The sequence below is a fragment of the Phascolarctos cinereus genome, unplaced genomic scaffold (genome assembly GCF_003287225.1).
Source record: "Phascolarctos cinereus isolate Bilbo 61053 unplaced genomic scaffold, phaCin_HiC Scaffold_2;HRSCAF=192, whole genome shotgun sequence".
NCBI classification, from domain to species: Eukaryota; Metazoa; Chordata; class Mammalia; order Diprotodontia; family Phascolarctidae; genus Phascolarctos; species Phascolarctos cinereus.
Window position 1 is genome coordinate 146,554,108 of NW_027555625.1, and position 14,088 is coordinate 146,568,195.

At 41.7% G+C, this 14,088-nt stretch overlaps 1 pseudogene; it reads left to right on the forward strand.

The window, feature by feature from the left end:
- Window positions 1–9,109: 9,109 nt before the first annotated feature.
- LOC110210491 (annexin A7 pseudogene) lies at window positions 9,110–10,249 on the forward strand (annotated as a pseudogene).
- The last annotated feature ends 3,839 nt before the right edge of the window (window positions 10,250–14,088 follow it).

Genomic DNA, 14,088 nt, shown 5'->3' on the forward strand with positions numbered 1-14,088 from the left:
TATCATATCATATTATATCATATCATATCATATCATATCATATCATATCATATATCATATCACATCATATCACATCATATTACATCATATCATATCATATCATATCATATTATATCATATTATATCATATTATATCATATTATATCATATCATATTATATCATATCATATTATATCATATTATATCATATTATATCATATTATATCATATTATATCATATTATATCATATTATATCATATTATATCATATTATATCATATCATATTATATCATATCATATTATATCATATTATATCATATTATATCATATTATATCATATTATATCATATTATATTATATATATACACCCCTAGAGCCCTAAGCCAAAAAATTGTTGTTATTGTTGTTTAGTTATGTCTGACTCTTTGTGACCCCATTTGGGGTTTTCTTGGCAAAGATACTGAAATGGTTTGCCATTTCCTCCTCTAGCTCATTTTATAGATGAAGAAACGGAGGCAAACAGGGTTAAGTGACTTGCCCAGGTCATGTAGCTAATAAGCATCTGAGGACAGATTTAAACTCAGGTCTTCCTGACTCCAGGCCTAGTGTTCTATCCACTGTGCCATCAAAGGGAAGAATAGGCAGATGCCATCTCAGAACTCAACCTGCCAGCGTGAATGGAGGTTGGGGAGAATGAACCCAGAGCCTGTGCTATATAAGGAAAAACCTCCTAATCATAAAAGCTATCCCAAAATGGGAGGCCCTGCTTTTGGGAAATAGGTAGCAAGTTCCCCATCACCAGAAGTCTTCAAGCAAGGCCTGGATGATCCTATTTCAAAGCAAATCTACAGAAGATACCTGTCTAGGTAGGTTGTATTTGATGCCCTCTGAAGTCTCCTCCAAATCTGCTCATGTGTGACTCTGTGTTGTTCATAACTCCTCCGTGTCCCGTTTGTTTGGGATGCTTTTTTGGTTGTTGATGTCCCTTCGAGGATGTACTCTGACCAGGGGAGAGTGCAGCGCAATTATCATCTCTTTCCCACTGGACATGACGTTTATATTATTTCAGCCTAAGATCGTATTCATTTTTTAGTAGCTACACCACATCGTTGGTTCACATTGAACTTGTTTTGGTCAACGAAAACTAAGCCATGTCCCTCCCACTCTGTACTTGTGCAATTAAGTGTTTTCCCCCCTCCCCACCTAAATACATCTATCCCAGCTAACTGTCGTCTTCTCGGTTTTGGCCGAGTGTGTCAGCTTGTTGAGATCATTTTGAATCTCAATTCTCACAAGGCTGGAAAGAACTATTTGAGCAGTGAGTAGTTAGGCTTGCGCAAAGTGGTGTCTCCGGGCCAGTAGCAAGCTTTACGCTTCTCATCTGCCAGAGAAGGAGGTGCTGACTCGCAAAGGAGACAGAACAAATTTCTGTGAAGACAGCGTGACTGAGGACAACGCGATACAGTACAACAAACCTGTCCTGAGCAGCTCCTGTCTGGAGTACAATGTGCCAGGTGGTGGGAGAAATTAATTGTTTCTCTCCTGTATTTAATAACTAATTATAGTATTAGGACTGAGGTTTTCCCCCTTATCTACTTCCTCATCCAGAAACCAACCAGTATGGGCAATCTCTCTTATAGATTTACTCAGGCCAAGATCTAATCAGACAGTAGAAGAAATTCTAAGTTTGGGCTAATGGGTGCATTCCTGCTCATTGTGTTTGCTCAGACAGGTCTGGGAAGTGTTGATTCTCCCTTTTGTCAGACAGATGATATGGAAATTGACGTCTCTTTGACCAAGATTTGGGTGACCCACATCACCGTACCCCAAGACCCTCATTGTAATATAGCCTACCCTGTCATTGTAATATTCACTTTCTCATTAACTGTTAACCAATCAGAGTGGATTCCCCCCCCTCACAAACACCTACTCTTTGAAGTACATAAAAACTATGAGCCTACCACCATGAGATCTTTGGTCTAGGAGAGAGATAGCTAAATGATGATCCTTTTATTGAAATTTTGGCATTATTAATACAATGATTAAATAACCCAGAAATTACATCTCTTGGACTTTTTAAAATGCCACAGTGGAGAATAGATATGAAGTTTGGAAAAGACAGAATCTCTGTCCTGATGGAGTTTACAGGCCTCTAAAGGAATACGACACCAATCACACATAGTTAAAACATAATATTACAGCATAGATACATTAGTAAAGTACAAAACAAAGTTCCATGTAAGATCCTAGGAAGAAGGTCATTGATACCTAGGGAAGCAGGAATAGCTTACTTTAAGACATGGTATTTGGATTAGGAATATTTTTTTAATGGAAAACTTTATTGTAGATGGAGTGGGATAGCTGGACACAGTTTAGATGATTCTAATTTTGTTGGCAAGCATCATGGTCTGCAGCAAGTCGGACATAGGCCTTCTTCTCTCCATCGGGCCAGATCCACATGTTCACCTTGGCCACGTTGATGTCATACAGCTTCTTCACCGCTTGCTTGATCTGATGCTTGTTGGTCTCGATGTCCACAGTGAAGACCAGGGTGTTGTTGACCTCAATCTTCTTCATAGCAGACTCAGTGGTCAAGGGAAGCTTAATGATGGCATAGTGGCCAAGCTTGTTCCTCCAAGGGGCACTTTTCAGGAGTATTTGAGCTGCCGTTGAAGTCTTAGTGTCTTGGGTTGCTGGATGGTGGGGAACATTTAGATCTTCTTCTTGTGGCTATGAACAACCTTCAACACTGCCTTCTTGGCCTTCAAGGCCTTGGACTTGGCTTCTGTCTTGGGCGGGGACAACCGCTTCCTTCTTCGCCTTTGGCTCCATCTTGGGGGAAAGAGTAGATTAGGTCTTAAAGGATGGGTAGAAATTTAGCAGGCAAAGAGAGGGATGGAGGGCATTACTGGCATCAGGAACCTACTGAGCAAAGCCGTAGAGTCATTATAAGAATAGTATGCAATTAAAAAATAAAGAGGGGCAGCTAGGTGGTACACCCTGGAGTCAAGAGGATCTGAGTCCTAATCTAGCCTCAGATACTTACTAGCTGTGTGACCCTGAGCAAGTCACTTAACTCTATTTGCCTCAGTTTCCTCATCTGAAAATGAACTGGAGAAGGAAATGGCAAACCATTCCAGTATCTTTGCCAAGAAAACCCTAAATGGGATCACAGAGAATTGGACATGAATGAAATGATATAACAGCAAACAACAGAGAATAAAAAATTGTCCCAAGTAGCTGGGCACAGAGTATGCAGAAAGGGAGTGTTACATGTTCTAGGTGCCTTCTAGGCTGCAGCTGACAGATTAACCCACTGATGGGACTCTCGGGGGTAGTTTTGAGTGGAAGTTTGTACTGTTTGGATTTCCTGTTTGAGCTTGGATTTAATAATTTGGGAGAAGATGTAGGAGTCCTGGAAAGAATGTATGGAATGGAGAGCAGGCAAAGAGCTAATTGGGGTGTGAGAAAAGGAGACCAGAGGCTTTTCTTTCCTGGCATCAGCAGAGTAGTTAGAGATAAGTTCTTTCCCTGAAGCAATTAGAGCCTCCAACAGCATTAAAACAACAGGGAGAGTTCAACACCAATCATTTGGGAGAGAGCACAATGCCAAAACTTCCAAAGAACCACGAGTGAGAAGTTGTAACAGTTCTCTTTAAATTTAGTAGAGGAAGTAAGGATTAAGATTGTTGACAGTTCAGGTTTAGTGATATGGTAACTATATGTACCTAGGTTTTTCTACTTAATAGGATCACAGATTCAGAACAAAATGTCAGAGGTGGAAGGCTCCTTAGATACCCCCCAGTGCCTAGTCTAATCCCCTTTTCTTACAAGTGAAGAAATCTAGGCTTAGAGAGTAAAGTCACCAGCCCCATACATTACTTACAAATCAGTGGCAGTCCTAGTACTAGACCCTAGTGTTTCTTCAAGTCTTATTCTATGGGTTGTTCCAAAAGTCTTAGTAAACTACATGAAAATTTTTGCTCAGTTGTGTCCAACTCTTTGTTACCGCTTGTGGGGTTTTCTTGTCAAAAATAGTGGTTTCCTTCTCCAGTTCATTTTACAGATGAGGAAACTAAGGCAAAAGGGGTTAAGTGACTTGTCCAGGGTCCTACAGCTAAGAAGTGTCTGAGGCCAGGTTTGAACTCAGAAAGATGGGTCTTCCTGACTCCAGGCCTGGCTCTCTATACATTATAGTGTCACCTAGCTGCTCCAAGATTTTTAGGATGCCTTGTATGTTGTATCATTATTTAAATATTTCAACAATCTCTAATTTCATTGGTGTGGGTGCTCATCATATCCATGCAGATGGAACTCTTCTATGACTTAGTACATTGGATTTAAGAAATTCTGTGGGACAAAAAATTCTCTTCCCTCTGGTCAACTGGGTAATGAGTTTTTCTAAATTTAGCTAGGCTTGTCCTTGGGTGACAAACATACAATTGGTCATTGGGCTTATACTTCACAGCTTGATTGCACCTACCATGGCCTGAGCTCTGCCATGTAGCCTTAGAAAAACATGGATACCATAACCTTTAGTGGAGCATAATGTATCTTTAAAAAATTATCAACAATGTTGATAATTATTCATTGGATAATATTAACAATTTGTTGTTTTAATAAAGGAATCTATTTTGTAGGGGGGGAAAGAACATAATTGTTTGTATTCAGTCCTAGGCACCAAATTTTCAAAAACTGAGAAGCTAGAATATTTCTAGAGAAGGGTGGTAAGGATTATTGTGGGACTCAAAAACCATACCACATGAGGCTTGATTGAAGGAACTGGAGGTATTTAGCCTGAACATGGAAGAACCAGAATTCTCAAGTCTTCTAATATTGTATTTCAACCATTGTCTTTTAAAGATATTGAAGATTATTAAAGACATCCAAATATTTGAAGAGTTGTCATGTGCTGCTTGGCTCCAGAAGATGGAATTTGAACCAAAGGCTAGAGGTTATAGAAAGGTAGATTTTGGATCTATGTGAGGAAATGCTCTATTCTAAGGTGGAAGGGTACGCCTCTTGAAGCAGTGAGCTCCCTATGTCTTTAGGCCTTCAAATGAAGGATAGATAGCCACTTGCTGTGGATGTGGATGTCGTAGAGAGGATTCTTGTTTAGATACCAGATGACCACTTTAGATGGTCCACAGACTGACTAGATGTTTACTATGGCCCTGCTAATTCCAAGATTCTGTGATTCTATGAACTAGCTTTCCTGTAGATCCAAGCCCATAAAATTATACCTTGGTAGAATGGAAGCTCCCAGAAAGGCAGTGAGAATTGTAGAGAAAGGCAGAATCAGGATGGCTTCCTCTCCAGTAATTTTCTACTCTCATTCCCCTGCTCTAATAAGCTCCATGGACAGGTAGGTGGTGAAGTAGGTAGAGTGCCAGGCCTGGAGTCATGAAAACTCATTTTCCTGAGTTCATATCTGGCCTCAAGACACTTACTGTAGCTGCATGACTCTGCGCAAATCACTTAATTCTGTTTGCCTCAGTTTCCTCATCTGTAAAATGAGCTAGAGAAGGAAATGGCAAACCACTCCAGTATCTTTGCTAAGAAAACCCCAAATGGGGTCACGAAGAGTTGGACATGACTGAAATGACTACACTACAATGAAAACAAGCTCCTTCCCTCCCTCTATGACACCATCTCAGGAGGTCAAAATCCACGGCAAGATTCCACCAGAGCAGCACTGAGGGCAATGGGGAGAGTGCGAGCCCTCTGTCTGAACTGTCATGAGACTCTTTCCCTAGGCCATGAGGGTCCCAGTCCCTGGGCCCAGCAGCACCATGTGCTGTGGTTCAAAACACTTCCTGAGGCATTGACAAGGAAGGAATTTTCCTCCCAGCCTCCTAATGAGAATCCTAGCTGTCCAGAGCAGCTGTTTTGTAAACACAATGGCGCCTGAAAGGAGAGGGAGCTGGCTGCCAGGAGTTATGGCCAATATTATTTTTTAAAAACAGCTATTCGGTGCTAAGGGTGGTGTCTTCTCAAGTCTGGTTTTCCTCAGTCAGCTGCTAGGTCCACTCCTTTCCTCCTCTTCAGCCAGGATCATTCAGCCCATTGTGACATAAGTGATGTTTATCTTGGGAGCCTGTTTATTTCTTTCAGCACCTTAGTCCTCTTCCATTTTCCCTGTCCCAAGACCTCCAGTGCCCTCATATTGACCCAAGGCTGCTTAGACCTACCCATACCAGCCCTCCTTGAGCAGTGCCGCATGTTCCAAAGTGTTCTCTTCTTCCTCCTCCCCCTGCCTCATATCTTTGGTGCCTCATTTTCAGGGTGGAGAAAAGCTAAAGAGCACTGAATCTGAAATCACAGGACACGAGTCTGAGCCTTAGCTCTGCTACTGTGTGACTTTCAGCAAGTTGCTTGAATTCTCTGGACCTCATTTTTCTTATCCATAAAATGAAGGGGTTGAACTTGATCATCTGCTAGGGCCCTTCTAACTACAAGGCTGTCAGTTTATATAAATTAGTTCATACTAAGGTATATGACTAATAATAATTTATACATGAGTGTATGTAATATACATACAGATATATACATATACACATACACACATACACATATGCACATGTGTTTTGGTTTTCTGTCCTTGGTTCTCAAAGGGGACCTTGACATCAGGAAGGTGATGCCATGAATTGCAAGTGAATTGGATTTAAGCGAGGGAGGGCTGTGCAAAGTCACCAGCCTCACTCTCTCCTCCAGAGCCACCTGGATCTAGTGGCAAGATATAGACCAGGGTGCCTGGAAATGACTCCCAATACAGTGCCTTTTTAAGCTAAGGTCTTTTCCAGGTCTCAGTTTGATTGAGGCAATGCCCATTCAATGATTAAGGCTAGGTAAGAAATGAGGTAGAGAATGGCCTCTTTTACCTATTAAAAAAAAATCAATCTGGGAGGGAAAGACCCTCAAGGTTTCTGGCCAAAACAGAAACAGTTGCTATTTACATTTGGTCTGAGCCTTCAGCGGCCCAAACAATGACCAAGGGCAACTTGGGCTGGAACCTATTTTTGACCAATCAAAGAGAGACAGAGTGATTTGGATCTAAGGCATGGTCTTTAAGAAAGAAATCTAAACCCCAAGATATCTTTCAGGGTGTCAGCAATCAAGATTTACATTCCTTTGGGTAGAGTACCCACAGGTAATGTATATGTGTGTGTGTGTGTGTGTGTATGTGTGTGTGTGTGCGCGTGTAATATATATAATAACATGTATACTATATATCTTCTAAAGCATTTTATTTACATTATTTCATTTGCTTGTACAATAACCTGGAGGTCGGTAATGAAAGCAGAATATGTGGCTCAGAACTGCAGCTGGCTCACAATCTTGAAAGATTTTCAATAATAATTTAACAATGGCTTAGCTCATACCAAGGCCTTGTGAGCAACTGAATTTGGTTCATTTCTATCTTTCCACTAAGAGTCTTCAGCTAAGTGACACAGATTATGATAGAGTGCCAAGCCTAGACTCAGGAAGACCTGAGTTCAAATCCAGCCTCAGATACTTACTAGTTGTATGACCCTGGGCAAGTCATTTACCCCTGTTTGCCTCAGTTTCCTCATCTGTCAAATGATCTGGAGAAGGAAATGGCAAACCGCTCTAGTATCTCTGCCAAGAAAACCCCCCAAAAAGAGGTCATGAAGAGTTGGACACAACTGAACAACAAAAACATCTTGGAACTACTGGATCTTCTCAGCATGAGTCCTTTAGCACATGCTCACTGCATAAATATTGCTGTCCCCATTTTGCAGATGGACAATAGAGGAAGGGCAGTGTTGCGGAAAGAATATTGCATTTTTGTTTTGTTTTGTTTTTAGGCAATTGGGGTTAAGTGACTTGCCCAGGGTCACACAGCTAGTAAGTGTCAAGTGTTTGGTCTGAGGCCTGATTTGAACTCAGGTCCTCCTGACTTCAGGGCCGGTGCTCTATCCACTGTGCCACCTAGCTACCCCCAAGAATATTGCATTTTGAAATAGAAAGACCTTAGATCTAATCCTAGCTCAAGCAATAAACATTTATTAAGTGCTTATTCTCTGCCAAACACTAAAGAAGCAAAAGACAGTTCCTGCCTTCAAGAGGCTTACAATCTAATAGAGGAGACAGCATGCAAACAAACAGATACAAAACAAGATATATACAGGATAAATAGGAAATAATTAGCACAGGGCACCTGCATGACCCTGGACAAGTCAACCTCTTTGTTCGTTAGTTTCTTCATCTTTAAAATGGAGAGGTTTATATTGGATGATTTCTAAAGGCCCTTCTTACAAAAATCTATGACCTCCTATGACATTTTGTGGAATGATGGTAGCCTGGGCCCTTCATGAAATGATGGTTTGGGGTCAGGGACTCACCCATCAGAAGAGAGGGCCACAGGGCAGAGGAATGGTCAGGACGAGGAGGCTGCTGGCCAGGACACAGCGAAGTCCACAGAGTGATGAGTAGAGCAGGATCAGAGAGATGCCTTACTCATCTTTGCAGCTCCTCAAGGCCCAGGAGTCTGGTTCCGTGGGCTTGGACTAGGAGTCAGCAGAGCCGGATTTGAATCTTAGAACATTAGGATTTTAGAGCCAGAAGGGACCTTAGAGATTTTCTCCTATAGGCTCTGCCACTAACCAACTGTATGACTTTGGGAAAGTCTCAGAACCTCAGAATCCTCAAATCTTTGAGCTTCTTAGAAAGGGGCCTTGTAGTCCAAGCTCGTTATTTATCAGAGCAGTGAAGTGATTCACCCAAAACCCTTCACCTAGCTAGTGACAGAGCCTGGAGAGCTTCCTCATCTGTAAAATAGGCTCAAAAATACTTACCCTGCCTACCTCATAGAGCAGATCCAGAAATGCTTTGAAACCTAAAATGCCATGCAAATGTAAAGGATTATAATTTTTGAGGCAAAGATATGTTTGGAGAAGAATGGAGCCTAAAGCCCTAGTCACAAAAGATTGCTTCTCCATATTAACACAGAAAACCCAGGATGGAGAATAAACTCTTTACCACCCACCTGATCTGTTGGAGTAGTGTGTGTGTGTGTGTGTGTGTGTGTGTGTGTGTGTGTGTGTGTGTGTGTGTTTTCCAATTCTCTGGGCTCTGTTTAACCTGACTAGAGCTGCTATCAGGAGCATGATGGTGGGAGGCAATGGCTCCATGGGGCATTCCAGTCCCAGTGGGTAACACCCCTCCTTCCCCCCTCTTCCTTGTCCAAGAGTGTGAATGTTTCTTGCTTTGGGAATTTAAAACTGTTTTATTTCCTAAACGAAGAGAACAAAGCTCCCTTAATAACAATAATTACTGGGCAGTAAAGAGAAACTGAAAGGGCTATGTATCAGGGAGCTCAATCAGGGAACAATGAGGATGACAGGCTCTGATGGGGATGATAATCATATAATAGCACATTGAGCTGATACAGCTGAGGGGTGTGCTGAGCACTGGGGATGGGCAAACACCAGGTTTGCTTTGCTTCTTGCCTTCCTGTCCTGGTGTTTCCATTTCTCCACCATAAGTCCAAGCTCCTGCTTCTTATCCTAATCAGCCAGCAGCCATGATTCAAGGTACTCAGGGGACAATCCGACCTGCTGCCAACTTCGATGCTATGAAGGATGCAGAAGTTCTCCGAAAGGCCATGAAAGGGTTTGGGACTGATGAGCAAGCAATCGTGGATGTTGTCGCCAATCACTCCAATGATCAAAGACAGAAAATTAAGGCAGCTTTTAAGACCATGTATGGAAAGGATTTAATCAAAGATCTCAAGTCCGAGTTAAGTGGAAATAGGAAGAACTGATACTTGCCTTGTTTATGCCACCTACATATTATGATGCTTGGAGTTTATGGAATGCAATGAAGGGAGCAGTAACTCAGGAAAGAGTATTGATTGAGATTTTGTGCACAAGATCAAATCAGCAAATTCGAGATATTGTCAATTGTTACCGATCAGAATTTGGACGAGATAGCGAAAAAGACATTTGATCAGATACCTCAGGACACTTTGAACGATTACTTGTATCCATGTGTCAGGGTAATCGTGATGAAAATCAGAATGTGAATCATCAGATGGCTCAGGAAGATGCTCAGCATCTTTATCAAGCCAGTGAAGGGAAACTGGAGACGGATGAATCCTCCTTTAACATGGTTCTTGCCACAAGAAGCTTCCCTCAGCTAAGAGCTACCATGGAGGCCTATTCCATGGCCTTCCCACACTGTGACTTGGTTTCTCCTCCTGTGAAAAAGGAGTTCACAGGGGCAGCTAAGTGGTGCAGTGGATAGAGTACTGGCTCCTGGAGTCAAGATGACCTGAGTTCAAATCTGGTCTCAGACACTTAGTAGCTGTGTGACCCTGGGCAAGTCCCTTAATCCTATTGCCTCCAAAAGAAAAAGGGATTCACAGAACCCAAAGCTAGAAGAGCTTTTTTTAAATTTTAAATCCAACAGGCTCACCTACCACTACCCCTCCTTGACCAAATGTGTTTGGTCTAAATCCTCCTGGTCCAGTGGTTGTTCTTGTTTTCAGTCATGTCTGACTCTTCGTGACCCCATTTGGGGTTTTCTTGGCAGAGATATTAGAGTGGTTTGCCATTTCTTTCTCCAGCTCATTTTACAGATGAGGAAACTGAGGCAAACAAGGATAAGTGACTTGCCCAGGGTCACACTGCTAGGTAAGTGTCTGAAGCCAGACTTGAACTTAGGAAGATGAGTCTTCCTGATTCCCAGGCCAGTGTTCCAAAATCCGCTGAGCTACCCAGCTGCCCCTGACCTGGTGAGCATGTAACCACATCATTCTTTAAGATTACCATAGAAATGGATGCTACGGTCATCCTGAGAAACCCCAATGCTTACTTTGGGAAAGTCCTCTGAGTCCAGTTTGGTTTCTGCCTTCACTTCCTCAGAGGAGGTGGTGGTGGATGGGCTGGTTCACAGGTGTGGAGCATCACCTATATTGTCAGATTTCTTTTCATTTATTGATTGCTTTTGTCTTGTTTTTCCATCCTTTTCTTTCTGCCTTTTAAAAATTCTTTGCTATTAGGATGGCTCTTTGGGAGGGCAAAGGAAAAGGGATAAAGGAGAAAATTTTGGTGACGCAAAAACGAAAGATATCAATACGAATTTATTTTTATTTTTTGTGAGGCAATAGGGATTAAGTGACTTGGTCACACAGCAAGTAAGTGTCAAGTGTCGGAGGCTGGATTTGAACTCAGATCCTCCTACTCTAGGGCTGGTTCTCTATCCACTGTACCACCTAGCTGCCCCTAAGAACTTATTTAAAAAAAAAATTAATGAGGGTGATGGGAAGAACCTATTGCCTCTTCAGTGAAAAAAAAAACAAAACAAAAAACCAGAGGTCTTCAGCTTCCTTCATGTAGCCCTACATGTATTTAGTGAGAGTTCTCGTGCTCTGATTCAGCTTCCTTTTGGAGAAAGAAGGCAGCCTGGGTCCCAAGTCATCTAGGCTGAATGGCCCCAGTTCTTTCATGTTTATCATGGGCCCTATTATCTATCTTTTGGATAATTTTTTGGCTTGTGTTTCCCAGGTGAGTGGAAAAGACAAATCAGCATTTTAAAGTTCCTCTAGCAACATGCACTAACTACTACTCAATGTCCAAAGCACATTTGCAAAGTGACTAGAGTGAATGCTTGGTAGGGGATCGGGTCGCACTGCAGCAAACCCTCTCATGAAACATTTCTTGAGTTGATGTGGCATATGGCACTAACCCGAGCATTGTTAGTACAGATGGGCTTCAAGATAGACACTGCCTTGTGCATACGATTGTATGGGAGGGGTGGGTCAGATAGACAGATGTTGACAACCAATAAATTGGAATGTGAGGATACTAACTGTACTGCATGCTTAAGGCATCTTTTGTGTGTTTGCCAAGGTCTCCAGCATCGGCTCTTGACCAACTTGTGGAAGAAAAGATCACCTCTAAGAAGGAACCAACCAGTCTACAAGTATTTATTAAGAACTCACCTAAGAGCATTGTGCTAAGCCCTGGGAATATAAAGACAAGCAAAAACAAAAAACAAAACAAAACCCACTCATGACATATATGTTCTAATAGGGAAGGGAGGCTACTTGGGTCCCAGGGCCCTACAGCATTCAGATCCTGCACTGGGATTCCCAGTCCATATAGACAAGGTATCTCTATCAGAGGGACTGACATGAGGGAGCTTGGTCATGACATGATCAAGATAGATTCTGCATTTTTTTAGTTAATCTTATTTATAATTACTTGGTTTTGTCCTATAGCTATTTAAGTCATGGTTCTCTGTCTCTGGTCTTAATTCGGAATTCAGCTGACCTGTAATGGATTAAGTTCAGAGATCTAGTTCTCTTGCTAATCACTGATCTATTCTTTCCTCAAGGAATTTTGCCAACCTTGGGGGCTGCCGTCTGAACACAAGGTAGTTGGGCCTCATATGTTTACACCACCACGCTGTCCTTCAAGGATATCTGGTTTGCTGTCCAGAAGTCTGGGCCATTAAGAGTAACCTTGCAGGTGGACTCGAACAATGAGCACTTCTTAATCACAGGGAAGGAAGGAAGGGGTCATTACTAGCCCCAGATCACCAGACTTCCAATCAATCTTATTGTTCCCCACACCTCAGCTGGCCATGATGTCATGTTGCCTACCTAATTCTGTTCTTTGTTCTATACTCCCCAAAAGCTATAAAAGAAAATTGTCCTCCTCATTTGGGGTCTCAGCTTACTGAAGAAGCTCATAGATTTGTGCTTTACCAATAAATTGATCATGCTTGGAACTTTGTGCCTCAGTTTACCTTTTTTTAAACTGTTACAGTCAGAGACTAGTGTATGGATCCTTTAAATCCAAAGGGACTGGACAGGTAAGGTGGGGGGGGGGTTGCTGAGCAGAGAGACTTAAGCTTTTCTGGTTTAGTTAGCACTGAAGAAAACTGAGCATCTTTCAGAGCACTTACTGACACTGAGTGCCTAGCTATTGGTAGCTCTGACCACAGGTTCCAGAGGCTTCTGCCTTGCCTTATTGTCCTCACTTTCAACAACCCAAGGACTCTTCCTCTTCACCCTTGTCCTGGTTCATGGTGATTAATCCAGTTGGTCTATGCCTTTGCCTTGTGTCTAGGTTAAACTCTAGGGACCATTGGCCTTCAGACTGGGTAGCCCTCAGATGGCACCACTACATAGAGATGATATAGATATGGTGGCAGGTAGATGATGCAGTTGATAGAGAGCTGGGTCTGGAGTGGAAGATCTGAGTTCAAATCTCCCCCATGTGACCCTGGGCAAGTCACTTAATCCCTTCCTGCCTCAGTTTCCTCAGCTGCAAAATGGGGATAATAATAGCACCTACATTTTAGAGTTGTTGCAAGGATCAAATGAGAAAATATTTGTAAAATATTTAGCATAGTGCCTGGCATGTAGTAGGTGATTAATAAATGCTTGTTCTCCTTTCCTTGTGATGTCCTAGGTGCCCTTATTCACCTTCACCATTTTTACTGGGGTAATGGAGACAACATTGAGTATGGTGAATGGAAGAGAGATAACAAAAGGGTATGGATGAATGTATGTTCAAACCATCATACAAATATGAGTTACATATTATATGTATTGTACTTATGTTTATAAGTAATGACCAAAGTTATCCAAAGCATATGGCTAATGTTTAATATAAATCAGAATATATAGTATTGGTCATTGTGTTGATCAGAGTTACTAAGTCTTTCAACATTAATTATCTATAATATTGTTATTATCATATTAGTCTCCTGGTTCTGCTTATTTCACTTTGCATCAGTTCATATGAGTCTTCCCAGATTTTTCAGAAAACATTCCCTTCTTCTTTTCTTATAGAACAATAGTATTCCATTACATTTATATACCACAATTTATTCAGGCATCCCACAATTGTTGGGCAACCCCTCAATTTCCAATTCTTTGCCACAAAAAGAGCTACTATAAATATTTTTGTACATATGAGTCTTTTTCCTCTTTCTTTGAACTCTCTGGTATATAGACTTAGTAATGGTATCACTGGGTCAAAGGGGCATGCATCATTTAATAACTTTTTGGGTATAGTTCCAAATTGCTTTCCAGAATGATTCCTCACCATTTCGCAGATAAGGAAACAAAG